Source organism: Gavialis gangeticus, unplaced genomic scaffold (genome assembly GCF_001723915.1).
Source record: "Gavialis gangeticus isolate Ggan-Ray unplaced genomic scaffold, GavGan_comp1, whole genome shotgun sequence".
Classification (NCBI taxonomy): Eukaryota; Metazoa; Chordata; order Crocodylia; family Gavialidae; genus Gavialis; species Gavialis gangeticus.
In genome coordinates this window covers 87,531,793-87,557,855 of record NW_017728992.1, presented here as the reverse complement: position 1 = coordinate 87,557,855, position 26,063 = coordinate 87,531,793, and the positions used below count along the sequence as shown (strand labels likewise).

At 39.8% G+C, this 26,063-nt stretch overlaps 1 protein-coding gene across 1 annotated transcript in view; it reads right to left on the bottom strand.

The window, feature by feature from the left end:
• SPIRE1 (spire type actin nucleation factor 1) overlaps positions 1 to 26,063 on the bottom strand; it is a 192,059-nt gene that overhangs the window by 107,694 nt on the left and 58,302 nt on the right. The window lies entirely within an intron of this gene.

Below are 26,063 nucleotides of genomic sequence, written 5' to 3'. Positions count from 1 at the left end.
AAAATATGACAGACTGGGCATTCCACAAATGCTAAATTAGGATATCAAAAAACAAGTGATTATCTGCATTGCATCATTGCCTTGCATGTGCAGTATACTGCACCCAGAGGCATGACATGTCAAACTACAAGTATTTTGGTTTCAGAATTTCACATTAAAAAACAAAATAATTACAGAAGACAACAGGGCTTATTTTTTCTTCAAAAATGCCACACTTCAATATATTATTTTAAAGTGTGGCATTTTAGAAGAAAAAATAAGTCCTGTTTTAGTTTGTGTAAAGTTTTCACAGGCACACAAATTCTTCTTTTCTCAAAAAGAGTAACCTATACAAAAATCTCACTCTTTCACCACAATAGTGGTTATCTGAAATCTGCCTTCAACTTCATCACTTCACTGCTTCAAGACATAACTACATTTAACTATCAGGATCCCAGGGGCTAGCTTTGATGGGGCCAATGAGAAATGTCTTGTTTGCTACATAACTGAAGAATAGGCTACCTCATATGCAAAGTAACAGTATAAATGTTTTTAAAAAAATGGGACATGGGACACCATGGGACATTCACTGACATCAGAGTCCCATTGTCTGTACAGTGCTTAGAGCAGAGTAAAAGTAGTCACTCTTCACTCAATATTTCAGAACAATAAGGAATTAACCTTTAATGCCTCAAAATGTCAAGAACACATATTCTTTGACCATGTTTATTTATAAAGGGAAGCACTTGGGATTCTAGCATTATCAAGACATTAGAGAAAAGGGGTGTGATCTCATCCAACCGAGGACTTTATACAGATAAATGACCATGAACAAAGGGCTGCAAAACAGTAATAGAAAAGGAAATATAGAGGTTAAAACAGCCTTACTTTATGATGAAAGAGTATACTGGGGGGGGGGATTGTTTTTAATTTGTTCTCCCATTTTTCTTGTTCTCTATTATGACTAGTCAGGCTATAGTTTAGGATTAGTTAGTACTGGAGCAGATGTTAGTAATGGGACTATTTCCAAATGTTCCAATCCTGGTAGCCAAATGCCATTTTTATCTAATGTGGTGCTGACTATTATTCTAACAACAAATTCTCTTGTCAGGAGCAATATAAGTGCTTTTTTTTCCCCCCCAAGTACGACTTGAGCAACCAAAATATTTCACTAGATTAGTCTAAAGCCATGGTCTCGTCCTCTTTCAATTTATGGCACACCTCTTGTCAGAATCAAGGCACTCCTCAGAAAATGCCCACTGTTAGCTTTCAATCATTCCTTGATTATAAAAAAAAAATAATAGAGCAATTTTTCTGTTGTAAAGAACTCAGAAGGACCATAACAGTGTCTGCAGACATTAAAAAACCCTCAAAACCTCAGCACTTTATTTTAAACTCGGTGCGTTCCTTTGCCAAGACCAGCATATGCCCAGAAAAGGCAGTGTGTTACCTCAGCCTGGCTTCCCTGACATCTGCAAAGATTGGGTGCTTCAGTGGACCGTTTTTTTTTTGTTTTTTTTTTTTTTTTAGCTAAAAGTGCCAAAAAGTGCCATTGAAGCACCCAATCTTTACAGATGCTGCAGAGCTGGGTTGAAGTAATGTACTGCTTCTTCCAAGAAAGCACTTTGGGGGAGGAGGGCGGGGAGGAGATTGTTGTTGGGCTTTTTTTTAGTGTCTGCAAGCAGCCTACAGCTAATCAATTGAAATAACTGGATTTATCTTACGAGTTGCATGTAGATGCTTGTACACCTAACAGTACTAATACTGTGAAGCACCACATTGTAAACTTGAAAGGATCTCACAGGGGCCCTGGGTGCAGCAGGTACCTGGTTGAGAATTACTGGTCTAAAGGATTTTAGGCTAATGGACAAATTGAAAACAAAATTCTTTCAATCATCCCCAGAAATCAAACCTCATACGCTTCTGGTTGCTCAACAGGTTTCCACTTGATTCCTACAGTGAAACCATTTTGAAACTCATCAGTAGAGACTCTCAAACTGTCAGTGCAGAAATTACTTGCAATTTGCATGTAGGTTAATTAGCGTCCATATCAGCTCATGTCAAGGATTTTTTGGTGATATTTTTTATTGGACCTACTGGATAGTTAGACGAGAAGTCAGAAGCGCTTTTGGGGACAAAACCACCTTTCTTCAGGTCAAATATTTTTTCAAAACAGACTTTTCCTAGTAGTTTCTCAATAGTCCAAATATTATTTAATATAAAAAAGCCTTTTAAAATAAAGTGCCCACATTTTATGGTAAACCCATACAAGCAAATAAAAGATGAAAAACATCCGATATTCCTCCTCCTAAGATTTATTTTATATTGATCATTTTAATACCTGGATAGAAAAACAGTCATTATCCTATGTTACTCTCTAGCAGCTTCCCTTGTACCTCCTCTCCCAAATTTATGTGGCACACATCTGGATTGGCTACACAGCAGAAGCTGAGTTTTGTCAAAACTTTAAATCAGTAAATTTAGCTTTATAATTCATTTTTAGTGAAATGGAGTGACATGGAGGTACAAAAATAATGGAATTTCCTGTGGTAAGGCTGCTGTGCCTTTTAGAGGGATTGTCTAGAAAAATACATCAAAAAAAGAGGGGAGGCAAGGGCTCTCACTCACTCATTCACTCTCCGTTTGGAAACAAGGATTAAGGCTTTCAGAGGTCCCGTGGCTAAAACTCTGTGACAGCTGCTGCTTTACTTTGAAACCACCACCGTGTTGGCACATCTATCTAGCAGTATGGCCTGTGCATTTGTTTGGGCTAAGTGTAGATTTCATAATACATGCTAAGCTTTCACGACACAAAAGCCTGACCACCAACAGTTACAGAACTACAAATCAGCCTTCCAAATGCTTGTTTTGTCATGTTCAGAAATATGTTCCAAGTCTTGGTTTCAGCCTCTTAAAACAAAACAGCAAGCATGTTAACTGAGATACTTTGTATTACCTACTTCTCTGCCACTGGAATCATGTCACCAAATGTGGCAACGTTTTAACTAATGTTAATTACCACTGAAGCTATAAAAACATACATTAAATGAAGACAAAAATCCACAGAAATGTTCCAACTTTTTTGCACATGTGCATATTAACTACTCAAGTGACTTTAATATTGAAGGAAATACTTTTTATGACTATTAAACTGGAAACAGTACATAAGAATTAAAAAAAAACCAGACAACGCTGCCTACACGTAAAACTCAGTGCTTTCACTTGTGAGAAAACAAATAAAATCACAAGTCTTCAATGTTTTACTGTAAGAATTGACAAATACCAGTTTATGGTATGCATAATTAAGGGCTGTATTTTTTTTATTTTATTAACTATTTAAAGAATCAGTTGGATCTGACTTGCTACCTTAAGACCAAAATAATAAGTTCTAGTTCCTAACCGATGGCAACAAATTCTAATATACATCTAAATAACATCAATGATCAAAAGATATAGTATGAAAATGTTAAAAGTCAAAAGGTGACTGACTGATCTGTAGTTGGAGGCTTTAATTTAAGCTATCTGAAGTAGACAGAACTGTAATAATTGTAAGACACTGCAATATTAAATTGCCAAGTTTGAAAATAAGCAATGCTATAATTGCCTAAATTGCCTTGGTAGTGTTGAGATGTTGTTGAAAAAGCAAGATTTTTTGTGGGTGGTATCTTTTATTAGATCAAATGCATGGTTAGAATAGACATAGGCATTTTCCATGGATGGAAGGGGACATGGGAGACTCTCATTGTTTAACATCACAGTTCTTGTAAAGTCATCAGGCAGATTTCTGAAGCAGAACCTGCCTCAAGAGTGGCCGGGACACCCTCTGGTAGCTGCCTGAATCTTGCCTTGCTTGCCTACTCTGGCGTCTCAGGGTCTCACCCTATTGCCTTGCCTGCTACACTTTGATGGTAAAAATTAAGCGGGGAGGCTGCCATCAGAGACTGATGAGCTCTGGGTGCTTGATCTATTTCTGCTCCTTTTTGAGTTCAACTTTCCAACATAAGCAGGAGTCCTCTCCTTCCTCTCAGTCTTGGCTCAACTTAGCCTGTGTGATTTGGGACTCCAGCCTCACGGCACCATCTCTCGGGTCCAGCCTCACCGGACACCAGTTCTCCTTATGGGGCTCTGCTCCCTCTGGACACTGGCTCTCCCACTAATGCCTCTATGGTCATAGTTGCCTTAAGGGCTAAAATCGTGGCCTCCTCCAAACCCCACTAGCCACATCCATGCATTGCAGATATTACACAGGCCCTCTGTCCCTGCCCTCTCATGCTCTGGGCCCCTCAGCCCTGATGCTCTGACCTATCGGGTCCCTGAGCCTGGCTGAACCAAACTCTCTCCTCCCCCTTTAACTGGGCCCTTGCCCTGTCTGAACTGGATCCCTGGCCCTGTACTGGGTTCAGCTCCCCAAATCCCTATTTGTAGGGCTGCTATCTCCAGCTTCTAAACTGCTTGGCTTTAGCCCCATACAATCCACTGGGTCCCAGACCCTTGCAGTCTCTCTCCATCTCTGGGCCTTAGCCTCTTCTACTGCAGGGTGCCTCCTAGACACCCCCACTCCACATAACCCCTGTAGCCCATACCCAAGCCTCTGGTACTATGCCAACCACTGATCAAACATAAATCCCTTCCAGATCTCCCTGGGCTCCAATAAACTCCTACCATTTAGCTGCAGGCTCTCTGCAGCTCCCTTGGGTACCTGTGTTGCCTGAGTCTCCGTTCTCTTGCAGCCCAGGCTAGCAAGAGCCAGGCTTTTAGTACTCCATAGCTCCACCCATTTTGGTCACATGACCTTCACCTTGCAATGGGTTTTTTAATTAGCCCAATACTCAGTCTGCTCTCAGGTACTGCAGTTCAAACCACTGAGCTGCAGCCATTGGATTCTCATCTGCCTGAAGCCCTTTCTGCCTGTGTTCATGCAACTAGCACTCCAGCAGTCCTCCTGCTGCACTTTTAACTCCTCATAGCTTCACTTGGCTGCTTGCTACTCTGCAGCTAATTGCAGCCCTCCAATGCTGGCTTCCTATCTTCCATGTAAAAGGGATTACGGGTCCCTGCTACAATTTCCTTTAGGGAGAAGATGAACATGGGAATTAATTCATTAGCCTACTGGGCACTGAGTACCAGAGACTTACATAGATCAATGGGGACCAGCCTTTCCAGCAGACATGATACAAATTAGTCCCCGACCCTCCCCAAGTGCCACTCTGATCCCCTTCCCCTGCCCAAACTTCTGTTCTGTTTTCTGCTTATTCTGTGCTCCCTACCCAATCTTCTACTGCTTTTTTGCTTCCTGCCCTGTGCTCCTTACCTAATCTCCTGCTCTGCTTTCTGTTTCCTGCCCCGTCCCTGATCTGCCACATACCACGGAGTGGCTGCCTGTGTTGTGGCACTTGTGCAGCAGGTTGGCTAACCCCAATATCAACAATGACTTCATGGTCCATTATACTCTACCTCATACTCTCTGTTCCATCTGCTACTTAGCTTTACAGTATCTGCTTCTCTCCCAGAGGCCTGAGGAAGGGTACTGGGATACCCAAAAGTTTGCCTAAATTGACTTGTTTCTTATGGTCCAGACTTAGAATTTTTAAATTGATTTGTCCCTGATCCTTCAAAATTTTGGCAGAAGATCAGCTCTCTACAAATCAACCAATAGGTGAATAACTTAAAGAAAAAACAAACTAGGGACCCTCCATCATTATGCTTTACACCTTCATACTAAGTTCTTTTGCAAGTCATAGCTTTGGACCAAGAAAAAAAACCTGTTTCCCACAAGCTGAACTTGTACTCTGTACTGTGCTTATATCTTAAATCATTAGTGAAGGTGGAACTTTGTCTTACCACAAATGACCTTTGTTTAAGTTCTGACCAGTCTGGACGCAAATCATACAATTAATTTTATAGACATAAACAGAACACCTTGACACCAGATAAACACAATAAGAAATGTAATTCTTTGGTTCCTTTTGTAAACAAGAAAAGATCTTATTCTCATGAAGTCAGGCTGAAGTGGGCTTTCATTCCATATACCAGAACGTACCTCTTTTTTTTTTTCTTTTTAAGAGCAACAAATTACTTTCTTGTAATGAACTTTAGTAATCCGTGATCAAAAATCTTTAAAGCATTACAAATCTGCCATGAATGTATATTTAGAAAACAACATATACATTTAGGACATGTATAAAAGGTTTAACTGAAACATAATTCTTTAATTACTGTTCCTGCTTTGTAATGTATCAATTTTTTTTATCACATTTACTTTTAGCCTTTTTTAAAGTTGTGTGTAAATGGGCAGAGTCTACATGCCATTCCCCCATGCTTCCCGTACACAAAAGGGCACTGTCTATACACTACCCCCTTCCTAGGATTTGCTTTTTATTTTAAATAAAGCAACAAAGCCCAGAGGCAGGCCTGAACTTAAAATATAAAAGGGCTTTTCTCAGCAAGAATTCCTGTCCTTCCTTATCATTCTCCCTTCATCAGAGCCACTGGATGCCAATGTGAGTTCACTAGCTTTGAACTCCACCGCCCTCTCCCCCACTCCCAATCTCCCCACTAAGAACTCAGACTTTGGCACCCAGTCATGGTATTTTCATTCCTATTGCATGAAAAATTCCAACTGCATTTTGCAAAGGTAATCTCCACAATAAGTAATAAAAATAATGAATAATGTTTAGGGGGGTAGGTTTAGCACATGTGTACCTCATTTACTGATCTCAAAAGCACACAAGTGATTATCTCTGTTCTGATACAGGATTACCTGACACCTACAAGTGGAGACAATTTCCCATGTCGGCACATAAATTAAGTGTATTACAGAGAGAAAGAGAGACTTTTACAGTAAAAATATAAAATGCAATGGAAAGTAGGGCAAATATTTTTTTTAAAGAATAAATACATAAGAGCAACCATCTGTCTCAATTTAGATCATCTAGAAAACTATTCATCTGACTGTTATTTCTAACAAAACAATAAGCCTTCTACAATATCTAATATTGAAAGTCAAATAGATTACAGTTGTTGGAGAGGGTGAACAATTTTATTACATGACAATCTGCATTGCTATCAAAGTACAACTTAGAGACTAATGTCAACATTTAGTGTCTAATATGGCTTTAATGACAAAATCCTCCTTATTTAATCTCCTATGTGAAATTCATCACCTTACCCGAATATCTTGCATATCAATATAATATTCCTCACAGAATCCCAGCAGAAGGAGGGTAATATTTTATAAATGGGGAATAGTGGTGAAATTGATGATGTAAGCCAAGGGCTGAATTGGCTTCCTCAGAACAGACTATTGAATAGATAACATTAAACACTTCAACAGCTTCCAGTTTGCCAGCCAAGATTTAGCAAGTGCCCAGTTAATTAAATTAATTACTCATTATGAACTACACAGACAAAAGGATGCAATATATTGACTTTGGAGTGACATGTTTCACTTACCTTTTGGTTTGTTTTTTTTAGGTACTACTAGTCGTTAGTACTAAATACACCTCAAAGTTAAAATGAAAAACTGGTACATACTGTATCTAACAGCAAATACACATATGAAAAAAGCTAAGTGTGCAGACCCTACCCTCTTTGTAAAGATATACTCATGCAACAAACTTTCCCTCTACTTAAGGAGGACATTTTGATTTTATCTATGAATAACACCATTTTCTGAAAACCTCTAATATCCCAAGTAGGTCTCGTCCAAAATAGTTTTACAAAGTATGCCAATGGTTTTCAAAGGTTTTGATCTAATGGACCTCTGTAAAGCTTCCAACCTTATTCCAGGTACTAAGTACAATCATGCCATTTATTTTGATGGGCTATGTTTTCATTACAGAGATTTTTTTTAGACAGAATGCATATATGCTAGTGCCAATGACAGTAGAATTTGCACATGCATAATAATTTCTCTGATCTATTAAAAAAAAAGATTCAGACAAATTATAATTGATATTTTTCTTTTGTTCTGTTCACGTAACAACCCCATAGATTGGGACATTAGTTACCTTGTTAACTGCCAGCCTGCAGCAGGGCACTGGGGTGTAACTGCACTTTTAAGGTGGCAGGGGGCTAATGAGACTCACCTGACTGGAAGGGGGCTTAGGCTGGAGCCTGAGCTGGTCAGGCAGTCTGTCCCTGGCAGCCACGATGTAAGGAGCTGGTGGCAGCAAGGCTCCTGAAGAGACTGGGTAAACAACCCTGCAGGCCAGGGAACAGGAAGTTTACCTCGGCAGAGGAAGACAGGGTTTTACAGGCAAATGGTCTTTGTCTTGTTTTAAATCCATAGGCTGCCAGAGTTCCAGCCTGCAAGGGGCTGCTTGGGACCCCTCATGCCCTCCCCCATGCCACATACTTGGGCCTGTGGGTGGGGGAGCAGTGGGTCAGGAGTGAGGGGCATTGGGTTGGGACTGGCCATCTATGTTTACAAATGGTTCCTGGTACAAAAAGGTTGAGAACCACTGCCTTATAGAATCAGTAACCCAGGAGCCCACAAACTGAGGGTGGGGCCCAGTAAGGGGACAAGGAGCCTAAAGAAAGGCTGAGCCAGGCCAGAGAGCCCACAAAACCAGAGGAGGGGCTGCGTGCAGGACCAGGGGTCCAAGAGCCCAGAGGAGGGGCTGCATGCAGGACCAGGGGTCCAAGAGTTCAGAACGAGACTGTGTAAGGCACCAGGGTATCCGGAGGCTCAAGAGGGCTCAAGTGTTTAGGGACCAGGGGGTCTGAAGGCCTAAGGAGGTCAAAGTGTTTAAACAGAAATAGACAGCATCAATAGGAGAGAGCACCAGTGAGGCTTGGGGCATAGTGTAGGGGAGGAATGGAGCCATGCAATAAGCCCTTAAGGCTACAGGTAACCAGCAGAAGTACAGAAAGGCCAAAAGGGCCTATTAGCCTGGGAACGCAGGACTGTCAATTAGAGCCTTGATTTAAATTTAGAGGGCTGGGATCCTTGGTTTTAATGGGCCCCCGAGGCCAGGACATTCACCTGATTTTACAAGTTTTATTGAGCACCAGTCAAAAAAATAAGCCTTGGCTTGAGTGAGTGGTATAGCCCGTTGGACCCAGCCCAGAGATAACCCCTGGCCTAGTGGCCGTGAAGCCAGAATGTTTGTTAACCTCAGTCCTGGACACTGGGTTCAACCATCTTGGTTCCAGCTGGTTGGTGTGTGGATGGAGAGTAAGGGGAGGTAGGAGCCCTGTGAAAACAACTGGCTCAATGGACCCAGAGGATGAACACTTTGCTAGAAACATTTCTACTGTAGTGATATTCAACATCAAGACATGACAGATGAAAAGCAGGCAATCCAGGCTGAATGTCTGGACCAGGCGGGTCCAGTCTCCTCACAGCACACACCCACAAGGCACCTGGCTGCTAAGGGCCATGGCTGTCCCCAGTGGAGCACTAACAATGGCCCCAAGCTTTTAAACCTGCCAACAACATGTGTTTTGGAATTGACACTTTTTTTAATTTGAAACTATCAAGGGCCTTGGATCCTGAACTTATTTCATAGATTTCATAGACCCCGGAGGATCATTGAGTCCAGCCCCCTGCTCCAGGGGCAGGAAGTCAGCAGGGATCATAGGATCCCCACAGGATAAGCGTCCAAATGTGTCTTGAAGGCGTTCAAAGTGGGTGCTTGAACCCTGGCAGTCTATTCCAAAACTTGGGGGGCTCGGACAGTAAAGAAGCTCTTTCTTATGTCCAGCCTGAATCGGTCACAGCGGAGTTTGAGACTGTTAGATCTTGTCATTCCTTGGGGCACTCTGGTGAACAGATATTCCCCCAGATCCTGATGAGCACCCCTGATAAATTTATAGGTTGCTGATTTGATCTGGCAGAGATTCGGCTCGATTCAGTGGCTGAATCTCCGAATCCAAATCAAATCAGGAGACCCTTTAATCTCTCCAAATTGAATCTGAACCCTCCAAATCGATTCGGAGAGATTCGGCTATTTGGACACGGACACAGCTTTAACTGTTTTTTCTACATGCCTCAAGGCAGCAGGTGGCTCATGAATGCTGTGATGCTGGGGCAGATGGAGCACCCCACAGAAGCACAGGGGGCTCATCAGCACACTTGGCAGCAGACCTGGAAGTGGACCAGAAGCACTTCCAGTTCACTTCTGGGTCTGCCAGGGAGGCCCCGCCGCTTCCACTGAGCTCAAAGACTGGTGCCTCCTGGGTCGGGGGGCCCTCTGACGTGCTTCCCGGTGCACCCAGAAATACTTCCAGTCCACATCCGGGTTTGCCACCAAGCATGCGGCCCCCTACCCCCCAGCCACGCTCTCGTGGGATGCTCCATCTGCTCCAGCACCGCAGCGTTCACAAGCCTCACCCATTACCTTGAGGTACACAGAAAAAACATTTAAAGCTGTGTCTATGACTGAGTCACTGATTCTCCAAAATCAGGATTAAATCTTCATATTCAGATTTAGCCAAATCAAATCGGAGACAGTGATCTGAATCAACGAGTCCAATCACTGTCCATGATTTGGGCCAAATCCGAATCAAATAGGGCCCATTTCACACACCCCTGTTGGGCACACAGTGAAGACATAAGGGCCCAGGGCCACTGATGCCACAGGTCACTAAGCTAGGCATGTCCTTGGTTAACTGTTTAACCAACAAAATTAGAAGAGGTTAAACAGATATTTTTTAAAATAATATTTACATCCCTAATAGAAAACCTTAAAGTAGAAATGGCAGGTTGACATATCAGACATAAATGTCATTTTGTATTTTGTCTTTGAATAAACACAAGTCAAACTATGCCACTAACTTTTGCCTTCATTCCCTTTTTTATACAACAGCATGTAAAAAACTTCAGTATTCTTCTGCTCTATGGTGTACTATTTTCATGACAGCAATAATAATTTTGAGCAGCTTCACTAATTTCCTGTGTAAAGAAGGTAAAAACCAAACTAAACATTACTACAACACAGCCATCCAATCTGTGGATCTCCTAGCCAAGAAACTGCTCCCCTGCCTGGCATGCATACCCTTCAACATTCATATATGTACCACATATAGGTAGAAAATCTATGCCTGATCTTGTCATAAAGAAGCAGAATCCTAGAAAATTAAGGTGGGAAGGGATCTCAGGATATCATCTAGTCCAACCCCCTGCTCAAAGCAAGACCAGCCCCAACTTGATCATCCCAGCCAAAGTTTTGTCTATCCATGTCTTAAAAACCTCCAAAGACAGAGATCCCACAACTTCTCTGCACAACCTGCTCTAGTGCTTTATTACCCTCCTAGTGAGAGTGTTTTGCCTAGTATCTAAGCTAAACTTCTCTTGCTACAACTTGAGACCATTGCTCATTGTTCTGTCATCTGCCACCACTGAGAACAGTCTAGTTCCATCCTCTTTGGAATCACCCATCAGGTAGTTGAAGACTGCTATTACTGTAAATCCCCTCACAGGCTTCTCTTCTCCAGACTAAGTCAGTCCAGTTCCTTCAGCCTCTCCTCAGAAATCACATGCCCCAGTCCCTTCATCATTGTCACTGCCCTTCACTGGACTCTCTCCAATTTGTCCACATCCTTTCTGTAGTGGGGTGCCCAAAACTGGATACAGTATTCCAGAAGGGGCCTCACCAGTGCTGAAGAGAGGAGTCATTATTTCTTTCCATCTGCTGGCAACACTCCTACTAATGCAGCCCAGTTGTTTGAGTTCTTCACAACAAGGGCATGTTGTTTGCTCATATTCAGCTTATTGTCCACTGTGACCCCCAGGTCCTTTTCTGTAGAGCTGCTGCTTAGCCAGTCAATCCCCAGCCCAATATTGGTGCATGTGATTATTCCACACTAAGCGCAGGATTTTGCACTTGTCTTTATTGAATCTCACGATATTTCTTTTAGTCCAATCCTCCAATTTGCCATGGTCTCTCTCATTCCAAGCACTCCCTCCAGCATATCTACGAATCTCCCCAGCTTGGTGTCATCTGTAAACTTGCTAAGGATGCACTCCATCTCATCTTCCAGGTCATTGATGAAGATATTGAACAAAACCAGCCCCAGGATTGACCTCTGGGGCAATCCACTTGATACTGGCTGACAACTAGACACTGAGCCATTGATTACTACCCTCTAAGCCTGATGATCCAGCCAGTTTTCTATCTACCTTACAGTCCATTCATCCAACACATACTTCCAACCCATGTAATTAAGCTTTTTATTTAGAAACCAATAAAGAAAAAGAGGGTAGCTGGCTACCATCTATAAAAACCAAGGAGAAGGAAAAACATATTCAAAGTAGTGTCATCTGCTATTACTATACATTGCAACAGGGACGAAGTAGACTTGTATTCTGTTAACACTTTAAATTAAGATCCTGTGTTCATGAAAAATTACCAGTTTAACTAAATAGATTTTAAAATTGCTGAATAGATGCAAAGTTTCTATCCGGAAAAAAAAATTCTAGGTAGGGTTGAAAGTAGTTGATGTGCTCTAGTATGAGGAATTTAGCTCTGTTTAACTACACTCGGTTATTTATATTGGTGCACTTGTTTTGTACACACAAGTTTTATGCAGCCCACAAACTGAACTATACAAATTATTGGTGCTTCATTTAAATTCCTGATTTTAATTAAGATCTCACTTTTAACCCCTAAACACATTTATGGATTATAAAACACACACAGAACTTTATACCACCAAAATATTTATCTACATAGACACTGTTAGTTAAATATTACTTTGTGATTACATATATATAGCATAAACTTTTCCCAACTAGATCATCCCAGACAAAAGCTTTGTCTACTCAGGCTTTGAAAACCTCCAAGGGTGGAGCTTCCACTACCTCTCCAGGTTACCTAATTCCAGTGTTTTACTACCCTCCTAGAGAGAAAATTCTTCCTGCTATCTAACCTAAACTTCCCTTGCTGCAACTTGAGACCATTGCTCCTTGTTCCGTCATCTGCCACCACTGAGAACAGTCTAGCTCCATCCTCTTTCAAACCCTGCTTCTGGTAGTTGAAGGCTGCTATTAAGTCCCCTCTCAGTCTCCTCTTCTCTAGACTAAATAAGCCAAGTTCCCTCAGTTTGTTTTCCTAAGTCATATCCCCCAGCCTTCTCACTATTTTTGTTACCCTCCACTGGATTCCAATTTATCTGCATCCTTTCTGTAGTGGGGGGGGGGGACCCAAACTGAACGCAGTACTCCAGATGTGACCTCACCAGAGCTGAATAGAGGGGAATAACCACTTCCTAGGACCTACTGGCAACACACCTATCAATGCAGCCCAGTATGCTGTTAGACTTCTTGGCAACAAGGGCACACTGCTGGCTCATATTCAGCTTACTGTCCACTGTAACCCCAGGTCCCCTTCTGCAGAGCTGCTGCCCAGCCAGACAGCCCTCAGCCTGTACTGGTGCATGGGATTGTTCCGTCCTATGTGCAGGACTTTGCACTGTCCTTGTTGAACCTCATAAGACTCCTTTTGGCCCAACTCTCCAATTTGTTTAAGTCACTCTGAATCCTAGCCCTACCCTCCAGCATATTCACTACTCCCCCTAGCTTGCTGTTATCTGCAGACTTGCTGAGGGTGCATTCTATTGCTGAAATACACTTCTTCAGGCTAGTATGATCTATGAAACTTTCATCTCAGATCAATGTGAAACTCATGGAGCACGTCCTCTACTTTTCAATAAAATCCAAAGTCCCTTTGGATGACACTAGCCTTCATATGTAAGTAGCCTATCATTGTGAAAATAATGGCAAATACTATCAGAAGAATCAAATCCCACACAAAATAAAGTTAATTTAAAAAATTATTCTTAAAAACAAAGGATACATTAAATATGTAGCCTTCTGCAATAAATACAAAAGATTTTTGCATATGTAATTCTAATACAGACAGGACCTAAAGTCAGAGACAGCTGATCTGTAGAGAATATTATTCCTAACAGAACAGTCCTATCCCTGGATTGAGAATTACTGTTATTTACTCGTCTCCTAGCTCTAGTGTAGTGGTTTTCAACCTGAGGTCCATGAACTGCTGGGGGTCTGCAGACTACATCTAAGGGGTCTGTGAAAGATTACTATAATCAATTAAAAGTATGTGAATAACCAAGATAACCAAGGGGTCCACACCTCCATTTGAAATTTTTGTTAGGGGTCCACAAATGAATAGAGATTGAAAACCACTGCTCTGTTAGACCAGCGGTGGAACTGACAGACTAATTCAGGGCTGTCCAACTGGTGGCTCTTAGGCTGCATGTGACCCACAATGGGTTAAGTTGCGGGCCCCCCAGCCTCTCCCCCCCCCATCACTCTGGCTTCCCTCTCCCTCTTTCAACTGCTGCTTCCTGCCCTCACCCCAGGTGCAAGGAGCTGAGGGTATGTCTGAGGGTGCATGTTGCAGTGGAAAGGGCATCCCAGTGGAATGGACCCTGGGTGGCTCCTGGCCCCCACTGGTGCAGCCCACGTGGCATGTGGTCCTCATTAGTGTGGCCTGTGAGATGTGTGGCCCCTGGCCACTTAGAAGGTGAACAGCCCTGATCTAATCGTTAAAACTCAGCAATGCTACCTTTTTGAAAAAGATCTGCCTTTTAAAGATAAAAGGTACTCAGTACCAGACTTTCAGATCCCTTTAAGCACCCCAGTTAAATGGCAAGGTTTTTCCAGTATATTCAGCAACTGATTACTTCAACCAAGTAGAAAAACCTGGCTACTTCATTTATCTGCAAAAAAGCTAATGAACTCTTAAATGCTGGGTCCTTAAGATTGTTTTAGATATTTATACCTGTACTAACTACGTAAGTTTGGGGAACCAGGGAAAAGATTAAATAAAAACAATACATATAACAACCATATGATGGCACACATAAGGATACACATACTACATGACCTCAGCTGAATATTCCTATAATCATCTAACTGGGGACTGAAGAGGAAGGAAAGAAGTTCACGCTTAAAGCTAATGGTCCACTTCATCAGGTGGTTGTAATGCAAATATCAAACTGCTTTTCTCTGAAAATACAAAAAAAAATCTGTAGGGCTAGTTTATTTAAATGTAACTAGCTCAAAGAAGCCCAAGGAAACAGATTCTTCTGGTCTTCTCAGAAAAAGAAATTTGACAGCCACCATCTATCCATCATGTTATACTTGAAGTCTACCAGATTACTATGAGACCCATTTCTTAAAAATATGTATTTTAATTAAATATGTGCAAAATATACTATTTTTACAGGGTTTTGATAGTATTGTTTTAGCAGTTTGTTCTTTAATCTATAAAGGGTTTATGCTTTATTTCCTTTAGTCTTCTAACATTTTACCAATACATAATTACAGCAGCAAATTTGATTCTGTGCACATGCAAATTATTTTATAGCTATCTTATAAATAGCCCCTCATACACTTACTCTTTATATTAGGATTGAATTTTATAGAAGTAGAGTAACCCTGGCTATGTTCAGAGTACAACAAAAGTCCATCTTTTTGCACTGATCTTGAACCAGATAAGTGCAAATGCTTCCTTAAAGGTGAAAAGGATGTAGGCACTGTATAACAAACAGATAACAATCTACAAACACCATAAAACAAGAGAAGGGTTGACTAGGTTGCTTCATAAAGAATTCTGCCAGACTCTAATGAGTTTTCTGCACACAAGACAAGCTGAATTAGGCACTGAAGTGGAGAAAGAACATTATTACAGAATTCCAGATAAATAACTAGCATTAAAATTAATTTTAAAAATCTAGAGCTCTCTCTATTGAGTTTAATTCCAATAAATAATGTGCCTTGTCCCTTTTTAAGAGGGCATATAAACTAAGTTTAAGACGACTAAAAAATGCATAACATTTATAGATGCAACAAATATAATCCTAAAAATTTTAAACAAAGTTTTCAAATCAGTTACTACTCTTGAATTAATGTTGTAGAACATATAAATTGTAACAATCACCTAAGCAGGTCCCTCCTGCTTTTAAAAGCAGTAAGAACTTTGGCCTTTGAACTCTTCAACTTAGAATAATGCCAGAATGTTTTCTATTTAGCTCTTCCTAATTATGTATGTGTGATTTTTTTTCTTTCACCAACTCATGATATTCAAATCTTTATATATTTTATTGAGCTGCATGATCACTTTAAAACTATAATTATGCATAACTCATGCTAACTCCAGGTGTCATTCTGGAGACCAAACTTCTATAAAAAAAATCCTACGCATGAATATGGATGAGACTATCAGTATACAATACCAGCAGAACATTGAAAAAATTAATAGTGCCCTGTTATAGGCACAGGCTTACTTAGTAAATAGTATTCTTACTGCTACCATATGTCTCTGGACTTTAAACAACAGTGAAAAATACGATTGCTGACTCATTAGCGTTATACCACACAAGTTTACAGTAACCAGCATAACTTTTGAGCAGTGACAAGCTGCAATAATTCCTGAAAATATTTCAAAGTGAAGGCCAAACTTTAAAATCTGCTCAAACCTTACCATCTAGCCATCCTACATCCATCATTTTTTCTGGCTTCTGTACGCCCTAAGTCTCTGAAACCAATACTTCATCATCCTCCACGATATTACTAAATTATCATGTCCAAAGTTTTGAAAACCCTTGTTTACAATGATTTGTATGTAATGTTGAACTTTTCTGACCAGGTTATTCTGCACTAATTCCAAAATAATATAGATCATTATTGTTAATGATAAGAAAGGAAACTTTAGAGTACATCTGTGTTATTGGATTTACCAAATAGTCTTATTGTAATTTGGATAATAGATTATGCAGCATTTTTTACAATTATTAAAAATTGAGTGAGTTTATGTTGGAACTCACTCAGAAGCATTTTTGTATGGTTACCGTCAAGACCTGGACACGAGTAACAATTCGTATCATCACTGCTTTTCACAAGTGACAGTACCAAGAATAACTGTGCAGTGCAGAAATTTTCCTCACAATCTTTAAAATATTGTTTTTTGTGTTTACTGTACCTGTTACAGAACTGTAGAGAATTTGCTGCTTTAAAATGTGAAGAGGCATTTCACTCTCTCTCAGACATTATAGAGATTGCCAAGTAACTGAATGCTTGCAGGAGTTTATATATAAATGTGTAGAGTCATCAAAGAGTTAACACAAAGCTGCAGGATTCAATCAAATAGAGGTTTTGTTAGTCTGGCTGGAGCAGATGTAGCATTCTTGGCAAGCCACAATTAGAAACATCTCTTTGTTGAGACTGAAAGATTTTAAGAGTACTTATATAACTACAGGGAGAGCTAAAGAAAATATACAGTGAAATATAACAAATTCAAATGCAGTACCATTAAACCAACACAAAAGGAACAAGAGCAGCTAATATCTCAGTCAAAATATAGTAAGCTTGTCCAACATACTACTGTATTTCTCGTTTGAGAAACTTAGGCATAATCCTTAGTTCCTTCTCTAAAAATAAACCCAAAGCAGCTGGTTGTGTTACCACTCTATAGTGCCAAAGAAAAGATGGAATTTTGGAAGAAATCAGTGGAATTCTGCTTTCCCAGACAAAGGAGACTACACAACATTAGGATGAATGTGGCTGGAGGGAGGAAGAGGGGGATGCTTTTAAAATATCACATCATAAGCCAGCCCCAAACTGAGAAAAGCAACCAGACACCAATAAAACCGTGTTTTATACTCTTCCTCTTAGTCAGGTGTGTCTAAGGAAACACAAATGTTACTTATCTGTGACAGTGGAATATACTTCAGAAACAACTTTAAAATATTCCTTTTCAAGTAGAAGCAGAAGTAAAAATATTACCCTGTTGGGGAAATGGTGCTTAAAATCAAAAGTGCAGCCCTTCTCTGTAAACTCGCACGCATAAGTGTCAAGCAGGTTTCAAATGATTTTCATAAAGTGTCACATTTGTTTCATTATATTTTTAATGTATTGGATACAAGAGATCCCTAAACAGCCTACTTTTCAAAACACTCAAAAAGAAGAATACTGTGGTTCTCTACTGCTAAATACTGTTGTAAATACCAGTGCTTTCTACTTAGCTTTAAGTGAGGTAAAGGAAAATAATTACAGATGAGGTATGGATGCTCTTTCTGAATAACAGTTAAAGAACTTTTTAAAACGAGAAGTTTAATGTTATATTTTTTTTTAAAAGGATAATACAACAAATTTATGGGAATGGAATTAAGTCAGCTATAATACATGTTTATCTTACTTTAAAATAAACTCTCATTCAAAATTACAACTGCTCTGCGTAGTCTTTATCAGAGTAGGGATAATTAAATAATTTGAAAAAAATGTCTCACTATTCTGCAGAGAGAGGTAGTTAGCCATGTTAGTCTGAAGTCAGACAGAAGGACAGGGTATATTTGTACCTTACAGAGAAGTATAGCATGAGCTTGGGCTCAAGAAAGCTTATGCTATACATATCTGATTTAGTTAGTCAATAAGGTGCAAATCCACCCCGTCTCCATTATCTTATAAACATTTATTATACCCCCTGGGTAATTAATGCAACATAATTCTCCACGTTCGTAGTCTCACTCTCCCAGCATACACAATACCCGCATCCTTTCTAGCCTCTAAGATGCTAGATGATGCCAAATGATCTCCTTTCTGCCTGCTGTCTCAAAGTGAGATATTTGTAGATTTCCTCGCTATTCAAAAATGGCCCCTGACCAGGCTCATAGGATAATATCAAGGCATCAACCTCAGGCTCCAATTCAAGTACTTTTTACAACTGGGTGAAGCATTTGGATTGAACTGAACATATGAAGATAGAGTATGAACAGCTCGGCGAACAACTGTTCACCAAGGCACCCTTGGGGAAAACCAAGTGTAATGGCCACAAACTCCTGAAAGACGGTTTCAGGCTTAACGCTAGGAAAAACTTATTCACAGTCAGAGTGTCCAGACTGTGGACTAAGCTCCCTCCAGAGGTGGTGCAGTCACCTACCCTGGAAATCTTCAAGAGGAGACTGGACAGTCATCTTGCTGGGGTCACTTGACCCTGGTTGTCTTTCCTGCCTAGTGCAGGGGGGCTGGACCCAATGATCTTGCAAGGTCCTTTCCAGCCCCTTCCAATCTATAATCTATGAAGAAATATTTAGGGTCCTCAAAGGACAAAGCATAGTATTTAAGATATTAAGAGAGGAGAAATTTTGCAAGTATTTCAAGAGGGAAAAATTCCTGACAAACTTACTGACATCGGAAAGGTGATGAAAACCACACTATTTGACTAATTTAAAACTAGGCTAGAAAGAAACAATTATAAAATATACTACAAAGAACAAATCTTGTATTGGCAGAGATATTTATCAGATGATCTGATGGGTCTTTTCTCTATCTAGCTTCTTTGGAAAGTTTATTACTGTCAAATACTTGTAATTAGGTTTACTTATTGACGAATTATTTATTCTTCCACATACATCCTGAACGCCAAAGCTCCAATCCAACTATCCTGATACAAGCAGAATTCCTATTGAAACCATAGCTCCTGAAAGAAGCTGCATAAATGTCAGTACTAGCAGATCCAAAAGTAGGATGTTCCACATCTAGAAACATGGTAGCCTCCAACTAGGGCCTGCAATGAAGTATAAGAAAAAGACAGTTCTTCAGCATAAAAAACAAAGGTTATTTGACCCTCCTAATATTTCAACGTGTCAATTAATTCCAAATGGTGCTGCTTTCCCCATCTTGTTCTGTAGTGGGGTTTTCAGCAGCAGAACCACAAACAAACAACAAAGGCTGAAAAAAGGCTTCTTTAAAGCAATTAATGGTGATCTTATTATTCCTAGACAAGCCTCTCAGATTGATAGTGATAAAATATGTTCTTGGCTGTGAGTTAACTGCAGAATGATTGAAGCAGAAGGTTATTCTGCAATATTTCCACACCATCACCATTATAGCCCATAGTTCTATTTTTAACCTATTTCAGCTCTACCAGCTTGTGTTCTAGTAACTAGGCAGTGCAGTCACATCAAAAGTATGTACCAATCCATGAACAAAGTCTAAACTGTACAGAATAAATACTTTCCATTTTTCAGGAATGAGCAGTTCAGCTGTTATTCTTTGACAATCTAGATCTATTGAAAAAAACAAATACAAATGTGGTAAAAATAATGACTTCTTATTTTAGTTTTGAACTATTTATACAGAACCTTTCATAAATTATACCTAGGCTTAGTTATAAGATTATGCCAAAGAAGCTATACAGTAGTTTCATATTTCAGATAACAAAACATACTAGCCTACTGTAAACCCCAGAAATAATGTGATTATCTATACCATTATATGCATACAAGAATCATGGGATTATTTTCGAAAAATTTAATGATCATGTTAATATCACTTTGGGTGTTATTATTATTATTATTTTGCCTCTAAAATAGCATTTGTAAGCGTTTCAAATTATCAGAATAGATTCAGGACTTATACTTTACTGTTTACTAGAGGATTTACAGGATGAAATTCTGGCCTCGCTGCAGTCAATAGCAAAATCTCCACCACCTCTAACAGACCCTGTTTTTCATCCAGGGAGTCTGAAAGTACCATTAACTGAGTACACACACACACACACATAAAAGAAGATTAGGGTTATCTCCAGCGAAACAAACACCTTGACATTTATAGTTTTAGATAGAAAGCAAAAGGGTGGTTGAGCCACTATGAAAGAACTAATGGCAGGAGGAATCAACTCTAACAGTCATTTAAAAAGAATAATAATCACATATTTCCTCTGGCTGTCATCTGTTGCCTATTTCTGGCATTAATGCAATCTGTCACTGCATTCTTACTACCCTCAGGAAATACAGTTATCTGAGGAGAGAGCCAAGCAGCTAGTATGTAAGCAGAAAAGAAACCCGATGACTGAACTGAGCAGCCTAACAGATGCAAAGTCTCTCTTCCAGATTGAGAATACAGCAACATACTTCGATGCTGCTGAAGATAGTGACAGGCAGGGTGGATCACAATTTAAATCACTGGTCAGGAAGCTTTGATTAAATCATGGTTTGCACAAAAAGTGCATTCTTGTTGTCTGAAATAGCCTGCATTAAAATATTCCCAAACAGGTTCTCTTTTATGGCTTGGTAAGCCTGCTGGTTTTCCCTTCTACCATACCATTCTCTCACTAGATCTCAAATCAATGAAGAGGCTATACTTAGAAACTTATTCCTCAAGCAGACATGTGGGATCTTTATTTTTCCTTGGGAAATTTTCCATTTCTAAAAGAAATTGTTTGCACCTTTAGAGAGAGGTAAGAGCTTGCCTCGGCATACACAAACTTGCAGAGAAACAAGAGGGCTGATGGGTAGGTAATCAGGTCTGTTATCTCTCATCTCCATATACTGCTCTTAACAAGGATGTTATCTCGGGAAACACAAGTCCGCAGTCTGAGAACTGAAACTAAGGATCACAAAGATGCTTAATTGGATCTTCTAGACTGAACACTGAGTCCCACTGGGTAGAGTGGTTTTCTTTAATCTTTACTAATCTATAGAGGAGCCTCTGGGAACCACATAAGATTGGGCCACTAATATATAGTCCATCCCTGTTGTGTATTTATAAAACATTGCTAAAAAGTTTACATGAATATATTGTCTCAAATACTATATAATTATAAATTATAATCCCTGTTCCATGATATCTTTAAGCCCTAACATTTCTTAAATTAAAACTCTTTATATAGGTTTGTTTTTTTAAAGCATCTTAAAAGTGAAAGACTATAATTAAATTTTAAAAATCTGATTTATATACAAAATCTGGGTTTTTAATTTTTCTTGTTTAAATCATTGATTTTTATCCACCCTGGTGGCAGGCTATAAGAACAAAATAAAAAGGCACTGGACAGAAGAATTTGGTTAGATTAGCAGCCCTTGGAACCTGGAAGAGACTGTGCTCAATGATCTAATGATTAGTACAAGGTATTTTTGGAGAAGCAAAGTAAAACTGGATTTCCCATCTCCTAAAATCAAACAAGGCAACACAGATGAAGCCCTGCTCCATGACAGCAGGTAATTAGTGAAAATCAGATGCCACACATCTGCTAAATTTTTAAAGAACTGTCTCTGCTCCTTCACCAAAAATCAAAGTCATAGCTCTCATACTTCTAAAAAAACTCATACAAAAAGGCAGGTAAAACTCAACATCAACCAAAAAAATGTTTCGATTAAAATATTTAGTTTAAAAATATGCCCTCATCTAAAATCTCTCCAGGGTATGGAAAGGGTTGTCTTCTATGCTTCTATTATACTATTCACATATCAGTTATTAACAAATTACTGTTTCAAGGCAACATTTTCTCTCAAATTGCATTAGATACTATGACATATCATTTTATCATTAATAACATATTATTGACTCATAATAACTTACTATTTTATTCCACCTACATCTCTGAATATAAAGTAATAATGCTTTTCCATAATCAGTTTCTTTAAGTTACAGCACTTTCAGACTTCTGGCCAGCTGGAGTAGATTTAAAATGTACACCCCCACCCCCACAAACTAATTGTGATCAGTGGTCCAAAAGGCATACGGTAAATTACACCGGAATTCTAAATGTGTGTACTGTTCTAAGCCACTTTATCATAGAGATCATCCTCAAAATAACCCATTTCAAAGAAGAAGATAACATTCTGACAAATCAGCATTTGTCCAACACCACCTTGACCCATTTGCCAGACTGCTCCTCTACTAAAAGAAAACAATAAGGACTTCAGTGAGGACCTGACTTACAAAGCAGCATTGATTACAAACCTACTTTACAAGTAGCCAATTGTAGTTACCACACAATGCCTGATCTATAAGATATAAATCTCAGGTGGTCTACACCTGTTCTTTAGGACTGTGGTCTGTCAAGGTCAGATATCCTGGGCTGGTTGTAACTTGAACTCTGCCAGTGTTCAGATGAGTGCAGTTAATTAGAACAAAAATAAAAGAGAAAGCCCTTCTGTCCCTTGAGTATCCTATTCCAGAACAGAAAGAAAAAAGAACAAAGTTTGTTTTAGTACTGAGGTCTGACTTTATCTTAGATCTTTTTTCCAGACATGCAGCTCAAGTCAACTCTTATTAGGGGTTTAATTGCAGTTTCAGATATCAGAGATATCCCTTCATGGCTCTTTCAGATAAAATGGAATAGGGAATTTGAGATTTTTCCAAAATTTCAGAGAAGAATGGAAAAAAAAATCTTGCTTGATTTCTGAGAGCACTTGTTCTATTAATTATTGACATGAGATTAAAAAAAAAAAATAGGAGAAATCTCTTCTCTCAGTGGAGCAAGGCACAAAGAGAATATAGAAGAAGGTCACCAAAATGTGCATATTTGGGAGGAAAAGCCTGCAGAGGAATAGTTTTAGTATAAGCAGCTAAGATCCTTCTAGTAACTGTGTCATCTCATTAGCCTAGAACAGCACATATTTTAGAAGCATGTTAAAATATTGCGTCAGAAAAAGGGAAAGAAGCAAAAAGTACGAACTGTAAAAAGACAGGAAGCTAGCTCTTACAAGCCAAAAAAATGGACTTCCTTCCTATCAAATGAGTTTGCAATAATGTTTATTACACACATATTAATATAAAACAGTACATTTTTCAAAGTTGAACACTCAAAACTTAGTAAGCATCAGAATGAGTGTTTTCTATGCCAGACACCTCATTACGTGAAATTTTATTATATTATATACTCACAAGAGGACCCTATTTAAGTTGAGTAGACGCCAAGATGTAGCAGGGCAGCTCCATGCCTGAGGCTGTGCTGGCTCCTGCACTGCAGTGCATGATTGGTTGCCCCCCTACAGCAGTGGTTCCCTGACAAAGCCCCTAGGGCTGCTGCCCCAGTCAGTTTTACAGTTAAGCTTTTCTTAACTCTTGAAGCCTTGGTTTTGAGACCTTAGTAACATTCTTTTAACACAGTTGCCTGTGTGTACAGTATTCACACACACAAACACCTCTGCAAGACAAGAAATCATTTCTCATCCCCCCACCTTCCATCCACCCCCACTACTTTGAAGCTAAGCTGCTTACTTAAAAATACTGGCTTCCAGTCTACTTACTCCAGGAATGTTTGTTAGGACCTATGCTGCTATTAGAAAGAAGCTTGCTGTGTACTGGAATATGAAGACAAGGATGCTGAAGTCAGCCTGATTTCTGGTGTTTACAAATGCCACAAACAATAGCTGCTTTGAGTTCAAGCCAGTATTTTAAGAGCTATGCTCCTGTGGTGTGAAGCTGCAATGGAGAGGGTAGAGAGATGCAGTCATTAATATAACTCTGTCTGAGCCCATTTAGAGCTTTGAATGTAAGTACCACAGCTTACAATTGCAGAACACTGAACTGGCAGGTGATGTATAGTGAAGAGTAAGGCCATTAGGTGTTCTCATCAGTCGGCTCCAAATAGCTCACGACAAATGCAGCATAAATACTTCGTACGTGGCCTTGTGGCTGGTCCAAATTATATTGTGTTGTAGTCCAGCGTTGTGCCACAGCTGGGGCAAGAACTGTTAGGTAATCATTCCAAGGGGAAGTTCCTAACCTGCTGAAGGTACAGTTGACTATTCATAGTTTCATAGTTGGTAGGGTTGGAAGAGACCTGAGCAGATCATCAAGTCCAACCCCCTGCCATGGGCAGGAAAGAATGCTGGGGTCAAACAACCCTGGCTAGGTGATTATCTAGCCTGCTTTCGAAGACCCCCAGGGTAGGAGCGAGCACTACATCCCTTGGAAGTTCTTTCCAGATCCTAGCCGCCCTGACTGCGAAGTAGTGCCCCCTAATGTCTAGCCTGAATCTGTTCTCAGTCAACTTATGGCCGTTATTCCTTGTTACTCTCGGTAGTGTTTGGGAGTATTCTTGCTACTTTAGCATCTATTAGTGTAGAATCCAATAGTATCCTGAGGTCTTAAAAAAGCAGAAGGTCACACGTTCTGCAATACTGTCCACATGTTTACTTGTTATTTGTAGAGAATAATAACAATAACCATAACAACAATAGCAATACTAATAACAATACTACTACTACTAAAGACACCGTCGGGACTTAATTATGCTAGATACTGTAGAAACCCAGAGTATAAAAGACAATCCCTGACCAAGAGAGTTTATAATCCAAAAGACAGCAGACAGATTCACAAAGGAACAACAAGATACTATTGGTCAGAGTGATAGGCAATGATCTCAGCAAATCACCAACTACCATCCAATTTTTTGCAGGCATCACAACAAAGGACAGTTTTGCCATAGCATGAGTTATTGTATTTATTCGCATACCACAGGCCTCTTTCCCCCAAAATCAGCCATCAAATACCGGTTGAAGAGGTGTCTTAAGTTAGGAAACTGGTTTCCATGTCAGAGTGGAAGCAAGAAGACACTGAATTGCAGCCAGCCAAATGGACAGTCCACTCCAGAGCATCACTTCCCCTCTGCCCTCCAGCTCCATAGCTAGATGTTAACTCTCTCGCAGGTTTCAGCTGAGCAGCAGAGCTGCAAGGTCCAGAAAGAGCTATGTGCCCTGTTTGTTAATTGAGGGACAAGAGTAGTCATTACATTAAAGAATTAAACATTAATTTATTGCAGTGGCTGCCATGAACAGCTTTATTAGGGAAACCCTAAATGACATAGGGTTTGTAGGAGCAGCACAGATTTATTAGGGTAGCATTAACTACCTGGCAGACAGCCAAGCATTAGTTTAGAGAGGGCAGAATTAATTGGTTTATCATGTGCAACTGCAGCAGCATGAATTTGTCTCTTTTCTGTTCGGAATACAAACTGCCTGGGAACAGAATAGCTGATCTGGGGAATGGTGGGGTGAAAATATGAATATGTAAAGTAAATATGGCAGTGCAAGTACTCTTCATCAAGGCGACTTGATTTAGGGTCTGACAAATTTCTCATTAGGAACTGTTTTTTCTTTTATGGTGTGCCAGAACTAGATTGAACCATTAGTACTTTGTGAGGGGAATGTTCCAAGCTCTCTATTAGTACCTGTTTTCTACAAAATGACATTTTTAATTTGTTACTTGATTCTCATTGGAATAAAGCAAACCACATACAGTCCAAACTACTGGATGAAACCAACTTCAAACTCTGGACTGATGACAGAATAAACCGGGAAAAGGGGGGGGGGGGGGGGGGGGGGGG